Here is a 22,171-nt window from a genome sequence, read left to right as displayed (position 1 = left end):
TTTATGTCCGTATGAGATAAGATGATGATTATCTGTATTTGTCAGTATCCTAATTGGTCGTGTATTTATTTAGTGTGTGTGTGTGTGTGTGTAGTACAGTGCTGGGATAGACTCTTTGCAGTGTTGTTATTTTGGTCATTTTGGATTGGCAGTACATTATATGAAGCTGTATTTTGTATTAGGGCCGTGGTTTTTGTTGTTTGGCCTTAAAGTGCTTTCAGAGTATCAGTGGCCACTGCTGCAGTTTTTGTTATATAGAGTTGAGTTAATTCCAAAAAATGCAAAATAGGCAGGCTGTGTGAACCTTGTATGTATGTTTATGAGAACTCTGAATGAGATGACAGATGAGTATAAGGAATAAACATAAATCCCTGATTGATGAGGGGTTCCGTTAGGTGTGGTCCTCTGTATGTGACAGAAGACATTATTCAACGCAGTTTGAGCTGAATTAGGTGGAGTGATTGAGATAAGGGATTTTCTTCTTGTAAAAATCAACTGAAAAGTGAAAGGAAAAGAAACAACAATCCCTGAATGAGCATGTATGAATGAGTGATCACATAAGTATCATTACTTATCTAACTGTTGTTAATTGTCCAGGATGAATGAGTTGTGGATATTTTTAATGTACATTTAATTTACATCTGAGATTCAGTGAAACCTGTGTTATATATAGTTTGACATTGGATAGGTTTCTATGTGTTTTGGCCGGACACGGTCAGAATCAGCTTATTCAAGTTGTGTAGTGATCTGCCTGTATAGAGAAACTTTTTAATTCCGAGAGGATGAATGGTTTGTAGAGATTTATGTCTGAAAACTGCTGCATTCTGTTTCTGTGTGTGAGACAAGCTCTTATCTGTGTTTATACCTGATGGGAGGAGGGAAGCAAATCGCTGCACGAATTGTTTGTTATTTCTCCTCTCTGTGCTGCGGGCCAGAGGAAGGGGGGCCATGCAGCTGCGCATATTCTGTCCTTGGTTCAGTACGCGCTGAGAGATTTGTGTTTAAAGCAATAGTACTGTATGTATTGAAGCAGAAAGAAATATCGTAAGTTCAAGTTGGAATTTGAAAGTGAAAGAATTGTGCCTATTTTAGAGGAAACTTGTAAGTGATTGAAAGATTGGTAAAAGATTCACCTGCTTCAAGTTGAGTAATTGATATGTATATATAGCAAATTGAGGATCAACAGAGGTAGCCAACTGCACGGCTGATGTAGTAGGTGGTGTAACCTGCTACAGTCAGCCTACGGCAAATAGGTGGTGTAACCTTGCCGTTCCATGGAGCTGTGCTAGCCAGCTGATCTACCGGGTGGTAGGTGGTTTAACCTGCCCGCTAGAATCCTTTAGGTCTACCGGGTGGTAGGTGGTTTAACCTGCTCGCTAAACCTTGACACTTAGAGCTGAGTTGTCTGAGCGGATAAGTTGAAGCCATGGGCAACTTATTCTGTGTGCAGTCAGGGCCCCCAATGGGATCCAAAAACCGCTGTACAGATTGGAAAAAGGAAGCAGTGAAAGATGTGAGACCAATATTGAAAAAGGCAAAAATGCCAGTGAGTGGATGGATGTTTGGATGTTCAAAAAGGCACAGACAAAGGAGGAAAATAGCATGTGAATAAATGGCATCTGAGAGAGTGCAGCAGGACGGAAGTAAGGTGTATCATGAATGTTTTGATGCTCAAAAGTCCGACTATGACCGACACATTACTGCTACGGTCATACCTTTGTATAACCAGAGACCAAGACAAGACAGATGGACTTGTAAACATTGCGGTCAGACAAACCCAGACTGGAGAAATACTTGTATGATCTGTGCTGCAACCCAACCTAAGTTAATTACACTGAATCCTGTCCAGACAAGATCACATGTAGTGACATAAGCTGACACAGGATTGTGGTTAGTGGGGACATTAACTTTTTAGAGTAATCTGACAGTAATCCTTTTGGGAAGGAGCTGTAGACCAGCATGTCATGTCACCCCCAACCGGTCATCTAGTCACCCCCACCACCAGAGAACCAACCACATCAGGTAGTGTAAGACAGATACAGGAGTATTATCCCTGGAAGCCCTCTGACTAGCTAGCTATGCTAAAACAATTGGCTGACCCTGAGAACAAACCTTTCCCATTTTACAGACAGACAATATGATGGACGTATAAGTGCACCTGAGCAGACCTAGAGAGTTGTTGAGCACAAAAGCAGGTGACGTACTAGGATGCAAATTAAGACTTTTACAGATGTGACAAAAGGAGAGAGTGTAGAGATGTACTCTGGACGGTTACAGCTGAAATGGGCAGACATGGGGTACAGTCCAGTAAACCCACTCGATGTTAAAATATTTGTAAATACATTCATTGACGGTATGACAAAAGGCTTACGAGACGCAGTACAGACAGCCAGACCTAAATGGAGAAATGTAGATCCAAAGACCTCCTGAAGGTTGCTCAGGAGTTGAAACTAGGACAATAAGACGACGTCATGTATGCTGGAGCACAAGGAAAACAGTAGAGACGTAGTAAGGGACCTAAGGACTTAGAAACAGTGAAGTGCTGGAATTGTGGAGAAAATGGATACTCAGACCAATCTTCCACCTCCTTCACCTTCAGACTAGGAAATTGACAACCCAGTGACAAATGTGTGCCCTGTTCTTGTCCCCTCCAGACCTGGTCCTGCCTTGATGACCACCATACCAATGTTGGGAGGGAAATAGACAGAATTCTTGACTGACACTGGGGCAGCCAGAACTGTGGCACACAAAGACTTGATAATGCCAGACATGATTACTGACGAGACTGTGGAATACGTGAGGGTAGGGGGACAAGCGACTGAAGCCCTATGACTAAACAAGAAAAGACTAGAGTCACGGGACAGCCAAGAGGTGCTAACAAACTTATTGTTAGTGACAATACCCCTATGAATTTGCTGGGAGCAGAGTTGAGTGCCGTCTAGGCACTATACAGTACTCTCCTGAGGGTATTACAGTCACAAGCCCCCTTTCATATAAACACTTGGGGCAGAGGGATGCCAGGGTCTTCCACGTGCACATTATACCACAGGTAAATCATGCCCTATTATAGTTACACTTAATTCCATTCATTTGCCAGTTTAGTAGTTTCCTTACACAAGATGGTATAGTTACTGTGTATTTCTAGGTTGTCTTCATATGATATATAGTTTTTTAGCCATTCATTATATTGGCTCAAACCATAGTCACTGTTTATTTGTCTTTTCCACTTCCTATACCTTATCGCAGGCAACTGGCATTAATATTTGGTATTTTTCAAATCCCTTCTTTTTGTATTTGGAACTGTTAGTTATGGATTTATATAGGGCTGTTACTTTCTTAGAATAAGCTTGTGCTTTGCTGTGGCCTATGGCATTGTGCTCCCCCGTTTTTTGACTCAGTATCTTTCTTAATCATATATATCATTTTCTTTTGGTAACATTTTGTGAATCAAATTTAGTTTTTTTTTAAGGGATACTCTACCCAATCAAATACGGGTATAAATATTTGGACATTAATGTGTGACTTATATAAACACTTGTGTAATATTGCAGAAATGGTGTATATGGCAAGAGTAGTGAAAGTAACACCTGACACCAGAATGTCTGAGGACAGGGAAAAGAGTCAATTACCAGACACCGTTTGGGCAAGGGGAAAATCTGAGGTGGGTCGGCTGCCCATTCCCCCTGTCATGATAAATTAAAAGATGGAACCACCCCTTTATATCCCAGTAAGAATAAAAGGACCCAAGGGTTCCCCTAGTGCTTAAAGAATAGTTCATGACTTAAGGGCTATTAATGAGGTTACAGAGAGTATGACCTTAATTGTCCCTAACCCACACACCTTACTGTCACAAATCCCAGCGACGTCAAAATGTTTCACAGTTATTGATTTGGCAAATGCATTCTTCTCTGAACCACTGCACTCTGACTGTCAGTATCTTTTTTTTTTCTTTCACTCACGAAGGTAAACAATACCATTGGACGGTCCTCCCACAAAGGGGGAAAGAACTCCCCAACCATCTATTCAACAGCGATTGCAGGGATTCTTGAGCAGTGGCAACCACCTCATCCACAGATTGTACTATTACAGTACGTGGATGACCTCTTGCTCTGCTGCCCAGACCAGACGTCCTGCAAGGAAGCTACAGGTTCCTTGCTGTGTTTTTTTTTTTGGCAGAAAAGGGTTCCAAGACCTCACATGACAAACTACAGTATTACAAACAAAAGGTGACATTTTTAGGACATTGTATTGCTGAAGGTACAAGACACCTGACTGAAGACAGAAAACAGGCAATACAAATCTCCCTTTACCCAGGTCACACCAGCATCTACGCACTTTTCTAGGTTTGGTGACCTACTGTAGGCCTTGGATAAGGTCTGCTTCACAAATGATGCCACCACTCTATGACTTTGCCATCAGACTCCTACAATCTCACTCAAGAAGCAATTGACTTCTTCCACTCTCTCAAGCTGCTCATTGTGTCAGACATTCCAAACTATGATCAGCCATTTTTCTTATTTTGCACAGAGCATGGTGGACATGCTACCGCAGTACTGACACTACAACATGGAAAGAAACAGAGACCGATAGCTTACTACTTAGCACAATTAGACCCCATGATTAGAGGGTCTTCTACATGTGTACGTGCTGTAAGAGCTGCTGTATTACTGAAAGGCATGTGAAATCACACTGACTTTTTCTTTTTTGACAATTTTGGTCCCCACGTGACATTAATGCCATACTCGTACAAGTTCAATCAAAACACCTGTCAATGGATAGACAGATCAGACTTGAATTTGCTCTAATACTAATTCCTGAATACGTCACCCTCAAAAGACATAATGTTCTGAATCCAGCCACTCATCTGCCTGTGGATTCAGAAAAGGGGGAATTGGTGACAGCATTGGCAGGTGGGAAAGAGAACATGACATGACGTTGACATGACGCACGAACATGACTGCATAGGAACTGATGAGTCAGGAGACAGTGGGTTTTACATATGTTCGTGGGAAGAAAAAAAAAACTTGTTCCTAATGCATATTTTGAGGTTTTTTATTTTTGTAGATGGCTCCAGATACCACCAGAATGGGCAACTCTACATTGGATATGCAGTAGTATCCTCACATGAGGCAATCCGAGCTGAACCACTCCCTCCTCACATGTCGGTGCAGGAGGCAGAGTTGAAGGCACTCACTGAGGTGTGTGACTTGCTCACAGGATATGTGTGAGGTGTCTTTTTGTCTCCAAGCGCGCTTGTAAAATGACGGGCGTAATTCTACAATTTGGCCCTCACTGGTGATCTGTCAGGTGACATTGGTCAGAACGAAAACAGCTATAACACCCACATGTCTACCTTACATCAGCACAATTTTGGAAACAAAATTTTTTTTTGCTAGGAAGTTTTATAAGGGTTAAAATTTGACCAGCGATTTCTCATTTTTACAACAAAAATTACAAAAAAGTTGAAGTCAGTTTGAGGGGTCTATATGGTTGAAAATACTCAAAAGTGACACCATTCTAAAAACTGCACCCCTCAAGGTGCTCAAAACCACATTCAGGAAGTTTATTAACCCTTCAGGTGCTTTACAGCAGCAGAAGCAACATGGAAGGAAAAAATGAACATTTAACTTTTTAGTCACAAAAATGATCTTGCAAGTGTTTTTTTTATTTTCCCAAGGGCAAAAAGTGAAACTGGCCCCCAAACGTTATTGTACAATTTGTCCTGAGTACGCCGATACCCCATATGTGGGGGGGGGGGGGAACCACTGTTTGGGCACATGACAGGGCTCGGAAGGGAAGGAGCGCCATTTGACTTTTTCAGTGAAAAATTGGCTCCAATCTGTGCCTAAACATTGGAGCTCCCCCACATGTGACCCCATTTTGGAAACTAGACCTCCCATGGAACTAATCTAGATGTGCGGTGACCACTTTAAACCCGCAAGTGCTTCACAGAAGTTTATAACGCAGAGCCGTGAAAATAAAAAATAATTTTTCTTTCCTCAAAAATTATTTTTTTAGCCTGCAATTTTTTATTTTCACAAGAGTAACAGGAGAAATTGGACCCCAAACGTTGTCCAGTTTGTCCTGAGTATGCGGATACCCCATATGTGGGGCAGAACCACTGTTTGGGCACACGTCGGGGCTCGGAAGTAGTGACGTTTTGGAATGCACACTTTGATGGAATGGTATGCGGGCGTCACGTTGCATTTGCAGAGCCCCTGATGTGCCTAAACAGTAGAAACCCCCTACAAGTGACCCCATTTTGGAAACTAGACCCCCAAGGAACTAACCTAGATGTGTGGTGAGCACTTTGAACCCACAAGTGCTTCACAGAAGTTTATAACGCAGAGCCGTGAAAATAAAAAATCATTCTTTCTGCAAATTTATTTTCACAAGGGTAACAGGAGAAATTGGACCCCAATAGTTGCTGCCCAGTTTGTCCTGAGTATACTGGTACCCCATATGTTGGGGTAAACCACTGTTTGGGCACACGTCAGGGCTCGGAAGGGAGGGAGCACCATTTGACTTTTTGAACGCAAGATTGGCTAGAATCAATGGTGGCGCCATGTTGCGTTTGGAGACCCCTGATGTGCCTAAACAGTGGAAACCCCTCAATTCTAACTCCAACACTAACCCCAACACACCCCTAAACCTAATCTCAACTCTAGCCATAACCCTAATCACAACCCTAACCCCAACACACCCGTAACCCTAACCACAAGCCTAATATTATCCCTATTTCCAACCCTAGCCCTAATTCCATCCCCTAAGGCTATGTGCCCACATTGCGGATTCGTGTGAGATTTTTCCGCACCATTTTTGAAAAATCCGCAGGTAAAAGGCACTGCGGTTTTACCTGCGGATTTACCGTGGATTTCCAATGATTTTTCTGTGGATTTCACCTGCGGATTCCTATTGAGGAACAGGTGTAAAACGCTGCGGAATCCGCACAAAGAATTGACATGCTGCGGAAAATACAACACGTTTCCGCGCTGTATTTTCCTCACCATGGGTACAGCGGATTTGGTTTTCCATAGGTTTACATGGTACTGTAAACCTGATGGAACACTGCTACGAATCCGCAGAAGCCAAATCCGCACCGTGTGCACATAGCCTAATTCTAACCCTAGTAGAAAAAAAAAATATATATTTTCTTTATTTTATTTTATTCTTTATTTTATTACTAGCTGAAGAGCCCGGCGTTGCCTGGGCATAGCAAATATCTGTGGTTAGTTATAGCACCTCATGTCTCTTATTTTCCCATCAAGCCTCTCATTTTTCCCCTCACTCCTCTTATTTTCCCCCTCACTCCTCTCATTCCGCCCTAACACTTGTCATTTCGACCTCACATCTGTCATTTTCCGATCACTCCACTATTTTCCCTTACTCCTCTCATTTTGCACTCACACCTTTTCATTTTCACCTCAGTATATACATGTTTGTCATCTCCCTTATATATAGTATACACCTGTATGTCTTCTCTTGTGTATAGTATATACCTGTGTCATCTTCCCTGTAAATAGTATATACCTGCTGTATGTCATCTCCTGTATATTGTATATACTCATGTCATCTCCTCCTGTATATATTATATACCTGTATGTCATCTCTTCTGTATATACTATATACCTGTATGTCATCTCCTATATATAGTATATACCTGTATGTCATCTCCTGTATATAGTATATACCTGCTGTATGTCATCTCCTCCTCTATATACCTATGTCATCTTTTATATAGTATATACCTGTATGTCATCTCCTCCTGTATATAGTATATACCTGTGTGTCATCTTCCCTGTATAAAGTATATATGTGTGTCATCTCCTATATATAGTATATACCTGTGTCATCTCCTGTATATAGTATATATGCGTCATCTCCTGTATATAGTATATACCTGTGTGTCATCTGCTCCTGTATATGGTATATACCTGGGTGTCATCTCCTGTATATACCTGTGTGTCATCTCTTTTGTATACAGTATATACCTGTGTGTATTCTCCACCTGTATATATTATATATCTGGGTGTCATCTCCTGTATTAGACCGCGTTCACACGTCATTTGGTCAGTATTTTTACCTCAGTATTTGTAAGCTAAATTGGCAGCCTGATAAATCCCCAGCCAACAGGAAGCCCTCCCCCATGGTAGTATATATTAGCTCACACATACACATAATAGACAGGTCATGTGACTGACAGCTGCGGTATTTCCTATATGGTACATTTGTTGCTCTTGTAGTTTGTCTGCTTATTAATCAGATTTTTATTTTTGAAGGATAATACCAGACTTGTGTGTGTTTTAGGGCGAGTTTCATGTGTCAAGTTGTGTATGTTGAGTTGCATGTGGCAACATGCATGTAGCGACTTTTGTGAGATGAGTTTTGTGTGGCGACGTGCGTGTAGCAACTTTTTGTGTGTCGAGTTGCATGTGACAGGTTAGTGTAGCAAGTTGTGTGCAGCAAGTTTTGGGCATGGCGAGTTTTGCGCGTGGCGAGTTTTATGTGTGGTGCGTTTTGAGTATGCAAGTTTTGTGTGAGGCAACTTTTGCATGTGTTGCAACTTTTGTGCATGTGGCAATTTTTCCACGTGTGCAAGTTTTGCGTGTGGCGAGTTTTCCATGAGGTGAGTTTTGCACGTGGCGAGTTTTGAGCGGCAACTTTGTGTTTCGACTTTTATGTGGCGAGGTTGGTGTATGTGTGGTGAAATGTGTGCTGAGGGTGGTATATGTGTTCAAGCACGTGGTAGTTTGTGGCGCCTTTTGTGTGTGTGTTCATATCCCCATGTGTGGTGAGTATCCCATGTCGGGGCCCCACCTTAGCAACTGTACGGTATATACGCTTTGGCGCCATCGCTCTCACTGTAAGTCCCCCTTGTTATCATCTGGCAGCTGTCAATTTGCCTCCAACACTTTTCCTTTCACTTTTTCCCCATTATGTAGATAGGGGCAAAATTGTTTGGTGAATTGGAAAGCACGGGGTTAAAATTTCACATCACAGCATAGCCTATGACGCTCTCGGGGTCCAGACGTGTGATTGCAAAATTTTGTGGCTGTAGCTGCGACGCCTCCAACACTTTTCCTTTCACTTTTTCCCCATTATGTAGATAGGGGCAAAATTGTTTGGTGAATTGGAATGCGCGGGGTTAAAATTTTGCCTCACAACATAGCCTATGACGCTCTCGGGGTCCAGACGTGTGACTGTGCAAAATTTTGTGGCTGTAGCTGCGACGGTGCAGATGCCAATCCCGGACATACATACATACATACACACACACATTCAGCTTATATATTAGATTGTCCCTATCTATGGGGGTGATAAAGGGGGGGGTCATTTACTATTTAATTTATTTTGATCACTGTGATAGGTTTTATCACAGTGATCAAAATGTACCTGGAACGAATCTGCGCCTGACATTTTGGAAGATGGCGCCCATGGAGAAGACGGACGGACGGACACCGGGAGGCTCGGTAAGTATGAGGGGGGGAGGAGATCGGTGGTGGTGGTGGGGGGAGGAGCAGATCTTGGCTTCCAGCCTTGGCCGATGATATTGCAGCTTCGGCCATGGCTGGAGTGTAATATTTCACCAGTTTTCATAGGTGAAATATTACAAATCGCTGATTGGCTGTTTCACTTTCAACAGCCAATCGGAGCAACGGGGGGGTGGGGGGGGTTGGGGGGCGCGAAGCCACCCCCCTTGGGCTGAAGTACCACTCCCCCTGTCCCTGCAGATCGGGTGAAATTGGAGTTAACCCTTTCACCCGATCTGCAGGGACGCGATCCCTCCATGACGCCACATAGGCATCACAGGTCAGATTGGCACCGACTTTCATGACGCCTACGTGGCGTCACAGGTTGGGAAGGGGTTAAAACCGGTGTCCTACTTAATAATGTGGAATGTCTTTTGCAAGTCGTTTTCCTCTAATTATAGCTCATTTGGCAAATTATCACAGGTGTTTGGGATTGATTTCAGTGATCCAAAAAACCCTGAGCCTCAATACCATCCATGAGTTTTTGAAAATCAAAAACTTTACATTTTTGTCACTTACAGTTATATGAAAAAGTGTGGGCACCCCTATTTATCTTAAGCTTAATGTTTTATAAAAATAGTTTTTTTTGCAACAGCTAGTCCAGTTTCATATATCTAATAACTGTTGGACACAGTAATGTTTCTGCCTTGAAATGAGGTTTATTGTTCTAACAGAAAATAGGGGTGCCCAAACTTTTTCATATAATTATGCAAATTGGAATTAATGCCGTATTTTTCAGATTGTAAGGCTATGTGCACATGCTGCGGATTTTGCTGTGGGTCTGCAGCAGTCTCCCATGCGTTTACAGTACAATGTAAATCTATGGGAAACGCAATCCGCAGTGCACATGCTGCAGAAAAAAACGCGCGGAAATGCAGCGGTTTACATTCCGCAGCATGTGAATTCTTTGTGCGGAATCTGCTCCATAATAGAAAACCGCAGTGGAATCCGCACAAAAACCGCAGTAAATCCGCAGGAAAAACTTGTTTTTGCCCTGCGGATTTATCAAATCCGCTGCGGAAAAATCCACAGTGGACCATTCTATATGTGCACATACCCTAAAACACGCTTTTTTTTCCTCCAAATTTGGGAGGAAAATGGGTGCATTTTATAATCTGAAGTGAGCTTATGGTGGGTGGGAGGGCAGCAGAGCGAAGCAGGGACGCTGCTTCATGAGGCTGGTGGTGGCTGGAATGCTCATTAGATGTCAACACCCGTGAGCAAAGTTCCCTCCCCCCCTGTTCCCTGTGGTGGGCTTCATGAAAATGGCCGCCAGAGGGGGCGCATGGGCAGATTGAGATCGCAGGAGCTGAGCTCAAGGGAAACAAGATGAGTCTGCATGCGCCTCTTCCAGCAGACCTTTTCCCAAAGCCTACCACAGGGAACCGAAGGGGAAAGGGGAGTCCACTCCCCGGCGTCGACATCTAATGAGCGCCCAGCCACTGCAGCATCACCCCACTGCTGCCCCCCATTGCCCTCCTGAAGCAGCGACTCTGACTCCGCTCCACTGCCACCAGCCCCCCACTGTGCCACTGTTAACTGATAAGACGCACCTCCATTTTATTGAAAGTTTTTGCTCCTATTTTCCTCCCCATTTGGAGTGTAAGTTTATGGTATTTTGCGTATAAGAGGTGCTGTAGTTGGAGATGCCCCTCAGCTTTCTGATCATTTTTTTAAAATCCACATCATCTCTGCCCCTCATTAGCCTTGGTGGTGCTATAATTCAAATACAGCGCACGCTGTTGTTTTTTTTAATACATGTAATAATAGAATGTTTAATTTGTACATCCAGATGGATTATGTTTAGCTGATCTGCTATCTTTAGCTCTTTATGTTATGCGGTGCAGATGGCATCAGCAGCTAAAGTTGGTACGATGAGGAATTAGCAAAAAATCTAAAGGCGTTAATTAAGAATAGAAAAAGTATATTGCAGAGAGGATGTGGCTAGACTTTTTGGCTCTTTTTACTGGGGTTTTTTGGCATTTTTTTTCCTGCACCTTTTGTGTTCTTAAAGGCTTTATTTTAAAACCAACTACCCAGACATACTGTGCAACTTTCAAAGGTTTTGTGGGGTTTTAGTTGTAATAAGATTTCTATCAGGCAGTGTGGTGTGAATAAAGCCCGAGGTACAGCCTATAGGGCCCCTGGTAAAGTGTTGTATTGGCGGTCCACTGCTAATATTGTGAATGAAGCTTCAGAGCACAGGTGCTCTTTTTCGTAGTCAGCCCAATAAAGGGATCACTCCTAGGATACCTTTGTCTATTTTGGGCATAAAATTACTTGCATCAAATTGTTGTATAGCTTCTATACAAGTATTGTGCAAGTATAAAAATTACCTTACATGCCACATATCTGCTTATACTAAACCCATTGTACAACGTATTGTCATCTTGTAGCATAACATTTTGGCTCCTGTGGGATTCAGTCCCCCCTCATTTTTAATTTTTTCAAAATCTCAGTAATTTAAAGTTTTATTCTGAACATTAAAGATGAGTGTTGTCAGCGCTTGTAACAACAATGCATTGCAATTTATTGCTTGCTAAAATTTTCAGTTGTTCTTGAAATAACACTTTTGTTTGAAATATTAACACTTTTGTTTATAGCTTGTTTCCTAGGAGACCGCTCACCACTTCAATTTAACAGCAGTGGCCGAGCATACTCAGTGTTTACAATCTCATGTATTAGCTTACAGTTACTGCTTTGAAGCTAGCCATGATGGCTGGACTCTTAGCTCCTAATACCACCAGATTCGGTGCAGCACTTACAAGATGGAAAGCAAAGGTGGTCAGCTTCCTAGGCAATGAGCTATATAGAAAAGCTATTACATCAAGCTTTGTGGAATTAATGGTGATAAATAAAGGAGTTAAATAGCTGAAAATTGTAATGGACAGTAAATGACAAAAGTGCTCGTTTTTACACGCACTAACCAACAATACCCAGAAGATGAGAACCTCCTTTTAAAGGGGTTATCCACTACTAGGACAACCCCTTCTTGATCAAAATGTTTGGCCCCCATGAAATAATAAACCTTGTACTCACCTCCCGTACCGGTGTCGGTACTCGTGGTCCTGGGGGCTCGTGTGTGGTGGTTGTGATGCCGGCGTCATTGGTCCCCGCCTTCGGAAAAATCGAACATGAAGAGGAAATCTGGGCTGCAGCTGATCTCTGGACTTCCTCTTCCTGCTCAATTTGACAGAGGTGGGGACAGTGATGCCGGCGTCATGTGTCATAACTGCACGGGAGACAGAATGCCGACACTGCGGGAACGATGGCAGCACGGGTGGTGAGTATAAGCTTTATTAATTAATGGGGGCCAAGCGAGGGTTGTAAGAAGTCCAATTAGTGGACAACTTCTTTAATGTTAATAGTTGCCATCTGCCTGAAAGGTAAGCTGCTGAAATATAGATATGGGCAACAGTGTCTGCCCCTAAAACCTACAAGCAAAGGAAGTATTATAATTAAAATGTAAAATCAAATAATGTTTGAGTAACAGCAATTTAAAAAGACATACAAGGATTAAAAAGTGGAGATTATGTAAAGAGAAACTATTGCACTCGGGGGCCCCAGAAAATAATCACACTTATTACAGCAAATGTTGCATAAGCGCCATAAATGCAAGAATTCTGCAAAATAATAAGCGCTGCTTACAAGGTGTTTGGATAGCAAAAAAATATATACACTTTTATCAATTGCATAGCCACAAAAAAGGTGGGTGGCAAACATTACAGAATTATTAAAAAATATAAGTTTTATGAAAATATTCATAATATAGATTTTAATGCTAACCAACAAATAGGCAGTACCCACAGCATTAATATAAAGCAATGTCCGACAATTCTAAAGTGCAGAGCAATTAGGACCAAGTGGCCATAGGAGGACGAGTGTATCCTGGTTTAAGGCTACTGTGCATCGTAGTGATATGGACAAATGTAGAACATAAAATACATATATAAATAATGCAAGGCAAAGCTTAGTAAGCAACAGGAAGGCAGTACCAATTTCTCCACTCTTGGAAGAAACTAACGCAAAGTGCGTCGGGGTCCTTCTACTGCCTACAGGTTGCTTATCCAGCGTTGCCTTATCTTTGTTATTTATTTATACATGTATTTTATGTTCTTTCTTTGTCCATATCTTTAACTGTAACGCATAGATAAATTAAATTGTCTTTCTTTTTTTTGCCATCCAAACACCTTGTTAGCTGCACTTATTTATTATTTTGCAGAATTCTTGGCTTTATGGAGCTTATGCAACATTTGATGTAATTATTGTGATTATTTTCTGGGTCACCTGAGTGGTTTTTCTGTATATAATCTCTACTTTTTAATTCTTGTATGTATTTTTAATTGTGGTTACTCAAACATTCAATTTTACATTTTGGGCTTAATCCTTCCTTTCTTTGTAGGCTTTTGAAGAGTTTTTTTTTCTTTTTTCTTCCTGGCCAATATATAGGAAAGTCTGCCACTACCAGAACTATTTTCCCCATGATAAATATTGATACTGTGCCTTACTGTGCCTCATGTACACTGTACCATAGTGAAGAACGCTATCAATTTAGAGTATGTGCAGACGTTCAGGAATTGGCAGCGCTTTGTACGCAGCACATGTCCGATGCGTCCAAAGTGCTGCTGGCTATTGAATGCAGGTGATTCCACATGTGTTCATTGAACTGTGCGGAATCACCACGTCCAATACATTGTATGGGTGAAATTGACATGCTGCGGTCTGGAAAGACGCGTCACATGTCTATCTCCGCAGGTAAGCCGCGGGCATCTGTGGGCGCATAGTGGGCATGGGATTCATAAAAATCCCATCCACTATGCTGTAACATCTGGACGCTGTGCAAATACGCAGTGTCCACCCCGCAGAGTTTACTGACCATGTGCACCTACCCTAAGAGGTTTTGACTAATTTAAAAGTTATTTTCAATGAGTCTAGGGTGGGGTAACAAGAATAAAAGCAAAAAAACATATATATATATATATATATATATATATATATATATATATATATACATACATACATACATATATATATATATATATATATATATATATATATACACATACACACACACACACAGTACAGACCAAAAGTTTGGACACACCTTCTCATTTAAAGATTTTTCTGTATTTTAATGACTATGAAAATTGTACATTCACACTGAAGGCATCAAAACTATGAATTAACACATGTGGAATTATATACTTAGCAAATAAAGTGTGAAATAACTGAAATTATGTCTTATATTCTAGGTTCTTCAAAGTAGCCACCTTTTGCTTTGATGAATGCTTTGCACACTCATGGCATTCTCTTGATGAGCTTCAAGAGGTAGTCAACGGGAATGGTCTTCCAACAATCTTGAAGGAGTTCCCAGAGATGCTTAGCACTTGTTGGCCCTTTTGCCTTCATTCTGCGGTCCAGCTCACCCCAAACCATCTCGATTGAGTTCAGGTCTGGTGACTGTGGAGGCCAGGTCATCTGGCGTAGCACCAATCACTCTCCTTCTTGGTCAAATAGCCCTCACACAGCCTGGAGGTGTGTTTGGGGTCATTGTCCTGTTGAAAAATAAATGATGGTCCAACTAATCGCAAACCGGATGGAATAGCGGAATAACATGCCGCTGCAAGATGCTGTGGTAGCCATGCTGGTTCAGTATGCCTTCAATTTTGAATAAATCCCCAACAGTGTCACCAGCAAAGCACCATCACACCTCCTCCATGCTTCACGGTGGGAACCAGGCATGTAGAGTCCATCTGTGCACAAAGACACGGTGGTTGGAACCAAAGATCTCAAATTTGGACTCATCGGACCAAAGCACAGATTTCCACTGGTCTAATGTCCATTCCTTGTGTTGTTTAGCCCAAACAAATCTCTTCTGCTTGTTGCCTGTCCTTAGCAGTGGTTTCCTAGCAGCTATTTTACCATGAACGCCTGCTGCACAAAGTCTCCTCTTAACAGTATTTGTAGAAATGTGTCTGCTGCTCGAACTCTGTGTGGCATTGACCTGGTCTCTAATCTGTTAACCTGCGATTTCTGAGGCTGGTGACTCGGATAAACTTATCCTCAGAAGCAGAGGTGACTCTTGGTCTTCCTTTCCTGGGGCGGTCCTCATGTGAGCCAGTTTCTTTGTAGCGCTTGATGGTTTTTGCCACTGCACTTGGGGACACTTTCAAACTTTTCCCAATTTTTCAGACTGACTGACCTTCATTTCTTAAAGTAATGATGGCCACTCGTTTTTCTTTACTTAGCTGCTTTTTTCTTGCCATAATACAAATTCTAACAGTCTATTCAGTAGGACTATCAGCTGTGTATCCACCAGACTTCTGCTCAACACAACTGATGGTCCCAACCCCATTTATAAGGCCAGAAATCCTACTTACTAAACCTGACAGGGCACACCTGTGAAGTGAAAAGCATTCCCGGTGACTACACCTTGAAGCTCATCAAGAGAATGCCAAAAGTGTGCAAAGCAGTCATCAAAGCAAAAGGTAGCTTCTTTGAAGAACCCAGAATATAAGACATAATTTCAGTTGTTTCACATTTTTTTTCAGTATATAATTCCACATGTGTTAATTCATAGTTTTGATGCCTTCAGTGTGAATGTACAATTTTGATAGTCGTGAAAATACAGAAAAATCTTGAAATGAGAAGGTGTGTGTGTGTGTGTGTGTGTGTGTATATGTATGTATATATATATATATATATATATATATATATATATATATATATATATATATATATATATAATCTCTATCTCTCAGAAAGATGCCTTTCCTCCATACTACTGGGTCCTTTGCCATTCTAGGGCATTACATGACCTCTGCAGCCAATCACTGAATGCTGATTAGCTGCAGTCATCCCTTTTAAATGAAAGAAGTCTTACATAAGTCACTTTTGGGAAAATAGTCATATAATTTTGAGTCAATGAACAGCACTGTGGGAATAACCTTTTAATACTGTTAGAACTTATCACACTATGTGATAACAGCACTTGCCGTGAGAAATATAGAAGTGGATCTGGTCACTAGGTCTGCTTACCAGGTTATATATTTTTTTGGAACTCTGGAAATGAAGTGGAGTGCCGGCATACTTCTCTTAGAATCAATTCTGTCGCTCTCAAACACACTGCGATACTTCTGTGCTTTTCTAGCCTAAGTTTTGTAAGCCTAGTCCCATATCATATGAAGCACCTTAATTCAGTGCAGCATCACTTTTGTATACCTATATGTTCCCCCTTAATCAGGTCTACCTTTCCTGCACTGTAACTGCTCCCTGCACTCTGGTGCCAGAGGGATGTTTGGAGTCAACGGAAACAGCCCAAAGTCCTCCAGAAAAGTATATGATTTTAAATGGACTCTGTCCACACAGAATGAGTGTTCAAACCAAATACATGCGCTCGGTGCCTCAAGGCATGGTTATACAATTAAGTACACCTTCACAACTGCTTGTTTTCAGTTTGACTCTATGAAGCCAGAGCTATCCATCAAAGAAGGAGGGATGGAGATAGAGGGGAAAACAATCAGGTGAAAAGGTGTGCTTCATTGTGTGGCCCCCACCATGATGCACTGAGGGCCAGTACATAGTATGAAGTCATTCTGTGCTGACAAAGTCTCTTTAAGTTGTTCTGTATTCGGGTGTATTCTTCTGAATCCTCACAGCACGTGCACTGCACACTGTCAGGATTCACTAGTGTTGCTGGAGAGAGCAGGAGGCCACATGACTGCAAATATGAGATTTGCATACTTCCAGCCACATTACAGCTAGATGTGCTCGGCCTCACGCAATTCTGTTATACCGAGTCAGGCCAAGCACATTGAACATGTGACCACATGTATGCAAATCACACACTTGCGGTCATGTTACGGGCAGCACTGGAGAATCCTGACAGCACACAGTGTGCACGCTGTAAGTTCAGAAGCCGGCAGTCACAGAGTGACCAAACAACCCCTCTAATCTCGCACATGGCAGTGTTGTAGAGTATCTGTCCTCGGCTTTATAGTATTACAATTCATGAACTATCAAGTCTGAGAAAGTATCCGCAGTAGTAAGGAAAACACAGAGTCCTTCTATAGTATTCTTGTTATGGCGTATTAGGTTTCTATGTTATAATTATGTAACCATATTTAGAAAAACATACAACACAAGTGGATTATGAATATACTTGAAATGCTCAATAATTCCATTAAAGGGAAGGTGCCATAAAAAATAAAAAAAATTTTCAGAAATTGTAAAAATGTAAAGAATTAATGATTACATTTTCTTAAAAAATATTATAATTTGTTTATAATTTAGTAAAATATGAAAAATAATTTGAAAAATTTTGGAATTTCCACTTTTCAACACTAGGGGGAGCAGCTGCTGAAATTTCAGAAAAACCTAGTGTACAAATAGCTCACATTACTGCACTGCAGTAATTATGGGCGGAGTCTGCTGATGTGTGTGATGTCTCCTCTCCTCCCCTTATGGGTGTTTGCTAAGGGATTAGAGAGGATGATATTCAGGAACCCAGTGAGCAGCCATTTTGTTGGTGACTGCAGAGTATGGCTGCCGTCACACTATCAGTATTTGGTCAGTATTTTACCTCAGTATTTGTAAGCCAAAACCAGGAGTGGAACAAATAGAGGAAAAGTATAATAGAAACATATGCACCACTTCTGCATTTATCACCCACTCCTGGATTTGGCTTACAAATACTGAGGTAAAATACTGACCAAATACTGAGCGTGGACGGCAGCCTTAGGCTACTTTCACACTAGCGATTTTGGCTGTACGGTGCAATGCGTCATTCAGGAGAAAAAACGCATCCTGCAAAGTTGTCTGCAGGATGCGTTTTTCCCCATAGACTAACATTACCGACGCATGTAACGTTTGTGCGTCGAGTCCACCATTTTCGACCGCGCATGCACGGCCGAAACTCCGCCCCCTCATGCCCAGACCTTACAATGGGGCAACGGAAGCGTCGCAAGACTGCTTCCGCTGCCCACGTCGGGCATTTCTTTCACAGTATGCGTCAGTACGACGCACTGTGAAAGGCCCGTACCAACGCTAGTGTGAAAGCAGCCTTATACTGACAAGTAGACAGTCACCATGGCAGGCAGCAAGGATTCTGGGAGATATGTGGTGGAGGGAGCAGGGTGACAGCAGCACAGAGTATTTCAGGAGAGCAGTGTGCTGGTCTATAGGGGCCCCCTGTTTGGTGCGCGGAGCAGCCAGGGATTATACATAGAGCGCTGTCTTATACACACCTGGATGGACCGTCTGCTCCACAGAAATCCAGGAAACATTTCTGAGGATTGATGGCCTGTTCTGATCCAGACTTTGCATGCAGACCCCATTCCCCTCCTCAGATCCTGTCCTGGCGATGTGTGAAAGCGAGGCGACAGGCACAGTCGGGGTGACGCTGGGAAGGAAATGTAGCCATATAGTAACAATAAAAATGAGACCCCTCTCTTCAGCTACCTAACCAGCCTTCCCCTGACTACACCTAACTGGAGGTCATGCTGCCCCCTCTATTACCCCAGACCCGCGTGCAGGTGCTCAGCCAGAACCACCCTAGAATGGGTCCGCTTTCTGAAGATAATACTGACATACAGATCACACATAATACCGCCATGTAGATCACACATAAAAACACCATATAATTCTCACATAATACTGCCACATAGATAGATCACACATAATCCCACAATACAGTTCTCATATAATCCCGTCATATAGTTCTTATATTATTGCACCATACTGATCAAACATAATACAACCATACATATTACATATAATACTGTCATATAGATCACACATAATGCCATCATACAGGTCACACATAATAATTAGCGGCATCAAGTGTGGTCTATATGGCAGCATTATGTATAAAATATACATTATATGGTGGCATCATGTTTGATCTATATGGCAGCAGTATGCAAAAAATATATATATGGCAACATTACGTTCCGTCCATATTACAGTATTATGTAATAGATATATCTGGCGGCATTATGTATGACCTATATGGCAGTATTATGTAATAAATATATATGGCGGTATATTTATTATGTAAAGGCAGGAAAGTTGTGAGCTATGCCCTTCTGTGACCCCCACAGGGCATGGGGTGGGTCAGTGAGCTTAGGGTGGGTGTCAGGGCTCAGTCTCAGTCTTTCCTCTTCTGCTCCCTGGATCACTAGTCTCAGACCACCTGCCCTCTGCTCTGCACTGTATAGTAGGACGATCAGGCAGGAGACCTGAGGAGCTGCAGGACTACAACACTTAGGAGCTCAGTCCTGGCATGCTGGGACTTGTAGTGACACAGCAGCTAGAGCTTGCTGAGTGTCATCACCCCCTGGGTCTGCTTCCTTGTGCCAACCATAGCCCAAATGTTAGAACACTATTACTGTGCCAACCATAGCCCACCTCTTTACACTGTGCAGACCTCCCACCTGATCCATAGGTGAAGCCCCCAGGCTGCTGCCTGCCTGCACACTGATCCCCCTGCACCATGCACAGCTGCAGGCAGGGAAGGGTTAACCATTACAGGCCAGCCTGGGTGCCGCCCCTTGTAACCAGGAGGGATCCCCTGCTGCAGAGAATCATGGGGCTTCAGACTCCAGGCTGCAATCTACAGGGACAGTCACTGTGTGGGGTGATGAAGTGTTGCCACAGATCAGTGCTGCACACACAACGCTCCATGTACAGGGAGACACACTGCTGCTGCTGGGGGATTTCCTGCCCCTGGACTGAGGGAGGAAGCTTTCAGCAACACAGGGCAGGTCGGCAGTGATCGCAGCCTGTACTGTAATAAGTACAGGCTGTGATCACTGCTAATGCTGCAGATACTTACCCCAAACCCTGGCTCCCAGCAGCTTCTCCTCAACATCTTCTGTCCTCGCAGCCCACAGCAAACAAAATGGCCGCGATCTCCTCTCACAGCTGTGAGGTAGCAGCCCAGTGGGCGTGTCCAGGTCACAGCTGAGAGGCAGGAGAAGCGGCCTCAATGTAAGAGATGCGGTCGGGGTCCGACTGTTGGCTCCTATGTCCATGTGTGCCGTAAGTGAGGAGTGCAAGTGTCCTTCCCAGACACACACACCCCCACTAGTCAAAATGGCAGCCCCCAGTGGCACACACAAATGTCAATAAATAAAAAACTATTAAAGTAGTTAATTTAATTTTGTATTAAAAATAATTGATTGTATAATCAATAATTATTAATACAAAAATTAAAATCACGGCACCTTCCCTTTAAACTGAGAAACGACCATTATTTAACCACAAGTAAATGTCATGCATTCCTCTCCAGTGTGAGAGCCAGCGCTGTTTCACAATAGATAAAAATACATTCCCATTTTATTTAGGCTCAAAAGATTAATTTGGTCTGTTATATACTGTTTGATGAATACTTTTTCAGTTGTGAAAAACAGCCCAATTCAGTCCTCTCTTTTTGTAAGTTTGCGCATACATTACTATCATGAAATGTGTATTTTGTGCAGTCTGTTATTACTTTACCTTAGCTTTCTTTTGTGGGTGTCATCAGAATCTCGCAAGACTCTGAGCCATTAGTTACTGCACCTTTTTCAACACTGAGTAACATCTCTCAGTAAACTGCAGGTAAAGGTGCCATAAGATTCCCGCCACAGCCACTTTATGTGGTGTAAACCTGGCAAATACGGTAGGTATATTTAATCTGAGAGAAGCATCCAGATTCTAGTGACCCTGAATCACTTATTGGGCTGCAGTGTTTTATCAGCAGGAGATCATCACTAGTAAACCTTCTGCCATGTAGTCCCCATTGTCCCATGCAGTGCGTACACAGAAAGCTGGCAATCTGTGATGTGGCTGGGTTATACAGAGCTCAGCATTAGAGAACTGCAAGTTCTGCAGCAGATAAATCATTGATATTATCTAAACTGTTCAAAGCAGCTCAGTAAAGTGACACATCGCTGGAATCAGGGCCTCTGCTCCTAAATTATGCTGCTTTCAGGTAGAGTAGTAACAACCTGATAACAGATTCCCTTTAAGGTCTGTATTGGATAGAAGAGAAAGATTAGGAATATATCTTTCCTAAGAGAACTTGGGAATATATCATTTTCTATATTTTAATTACATTTTATTTCTAAATTGAGTTAATGTTATTTAATTCATTGTACGGCTGTAGAAGCTATATATGTCCATTTTATTGATATATGTTACAACAGATTTATGGCTGCATTTGCCTTTTTTAATAAGTCAAAATACATTACCTGCCATTATTTTCACACTGGTTGAAATTCTGCCATTACTTCTTTGCCACTGCCTTTGTAGTGATGCAATTTTTTTTCCAGCCTTTTCTGCTACTGTGGTGCTACTGACAGACGTTATAACTCGGCTTGAGATATATGTGTAAGCTGACCTTGTGCCAATCTGCAGTGCTTGTTAGCTTTAGCTTACTGACCCTTTGCTGTGATGGCTGAGATGGGAGAGAACTCGGCATCTAGTTGGTTAAGTGAACAGAATCTATCAGGGTGACTGCCGTAGTGCAGCAAATAATGAGATTCCATACAAATAATACTCTTACACCATGTTCCCCCCCACACACACACACACACCCACACACCCACATATATCTGCCATGTATTAAAGCGGATTATGCTATCGGGCTTACTCTGTTGGGC

The 22,171-nt window shown here is 42.3% G+C and overlaps 1 long non-coding RNA gene across 1 annotated transcript; it reads right to left on the bottom strand.

Moving 5' to 3' along the window:
* Positions 1 to 391: 391 nt before the first annotated feature.
* LOC138643606 (uncharacterized) lies at positions 392 to 20,455 on the bottom strand. Its single transcript, XR_011314209.1, has 3 exons — positions 20,365 to 20,455; positions 18,776 to 18,930; positions 392 to 495 (listed from the first exon to the last, which is right to left on the bottom strand). It is a non-coding gene; the product is annotated as an uncharacterized lncRNA (long non-coding RNA).
* Between the last annotated feature and the right edge of the window lie 1,716 nt (positions 20,456 to 22,171).

The sequence above is a fragment of the Ranitomeya imitator genome, chromosome 6, assembly GCF_032444005.1.
Source record: "Ranitomeya imitator isolate aRanImi1 chromosome 6, aRanImi1.pri, whole genome shotgun sequence".
In the NCBI taxonomy this organism is placed as follows: Eukaryota; Metazoa; Chordata; class Amphibia; order Anura; family Dendrobatidae; genus Ranitomeya; species Ranitomeya imitator.
This window is presented reverse-complemented; position numbering and strand designations above follow the sequence as displayed.